Source organism: Belonocnema kinseyi, chromosome 8, assembly GCF_010883055.1.
Source record: "Belonocnema kinseyi isolate 2016_QV_RU_SX_M_011 chromosome 8, B_treatae_v1, whole genome shotgun sequence".
In the NCBI taxonomy this organism is placed as follows: Eukaryota; Metazoa; Arthropoda; class Insecta; order Hymenoptera; family Cynipidae; genus Belonocnema; species Belonocnema kinseyi.
Window position 1 is genome coordinate 137,747,855 of NC_046664.1, and position 1,317 is coordinate 137,749,171.

At 48.5% G+C, this 1,317-nt stretch overlaps 1 protein-coding gene across 11 annotated transcripts in view; it reads left to right on the forward strand.

The window, feature by feature from the left end:
* The window catches only part of LOC117177683 (epidermal growth factor receptor-like), a 326,636-nt gene that overhangs the window by 276,530 nt on the left and 48,789 nt on the right, over positions 1-1,317 (forward strand). The gene's annotated exons all lie outside the window — the stretch shown is intronic.

Below are 1,317 nucleotides of genomic sequence, written 5' to 3' on the forward strand. Positions count from 1 at the left end.
TAGTACCGGGACGGCAAGCATGTTCGTTGCAGATACTTTGTTCCTCGCCGACAGTTCGGAAGACCAAATCTGTCGGCTGAGACGTTTGTATCTGCTTCGGAGCGTATCCTTTATAGATGTCACATCCTGAATGCGGCTCTGTGGCACGCCCAGTCATGTATAAGTCTCTCCAGCGCAAAGGTGTCGTATGGCACTTCTATCAACGAGCTCAGGATCTTCAGGGATGCCATTAAGTTTTCCTAGCTTCAAATAAACCTTGGCGCATTTGTCTAATCCAAATTCCATTCCAATTTCCTTAGTATATCGTTTGACAATCCCCAGAGCTAGATTTCTCTATAATTCTTCTCTCTTCTAATCCGCTCTAGACTTCTCTTAGCATCAGATAATATCCGTATTCTCTCAACAATATGCTGCCTGATGGTCAGCAGCTTTGACTTGTTAGGTGTGTGATAACGGGTTCGGAGTTCGCGCGCGAACTTTCGAACCTTGGCGGTAAAATTCCTGCCAGATGTGATGTAGCCAATCACACATTGAATGCGGGACGCGTACTGTCTTGCCCAGCCTATCTTTATGGCAAGTTGATACATTCGTCTTTTGGTCTTATGATCAGCCGTTGGTTTTGTTTTACGGTTCGCATCGGCCAAAGCTCTAGCTGCATTATACACACAATAATTGATAGCCCAAAGGTCAGATTCACCGGAATCCACGAAGCTCGTCATCCATTTCTGCCAGATCTTTAGGCTTGAGAGAAACCTTGGTGTTGATGTTTCTTCGGGTCGTAAAGCATCGCTCTTCATCTATTGGATGCCTGCCCGCGGTTGGTCTTAGTGTCGCCTCTCTTTCTTTGTTGCCGGCTTGTTCTAGCTGCGGTAGAGTAGGCGTTCCGCTTACATAGCCCCTTTTACGGAGTAGTTCATCATGATTTCGCAGACGGTGCTGCGAAAAGTGCGATAGCTCCGGGTGTTTCTCGCACCACAGAGCATGTAGCCGTGCCATGTAACCCCGTTCACGGGCCACACTCGCATCGTAGCAGTCTAGCAAGTTGTGATTCAGTTGCTCCGTCCACCCAAAGGTCACGAGATCCCGCCGATCCATCGCATTGAATCCATTTTCATTGGCTCCCCCAGCTCTAGATTGGTCGGCATTGTTGGTCGACCCATTGTCGGGAGCCCTGCGCGTTCTGTTATTTTGAACCGCACTTACTACAACTATGTCTGGTGTTGTCATTATTGTTCCCACGAGAAGCTAGGGAAAGGGGTTCGTCCATCCTTGTAGAGCCCCGCATGCAAGGATAAGGCTGCTTACTCTGAGAGGTCG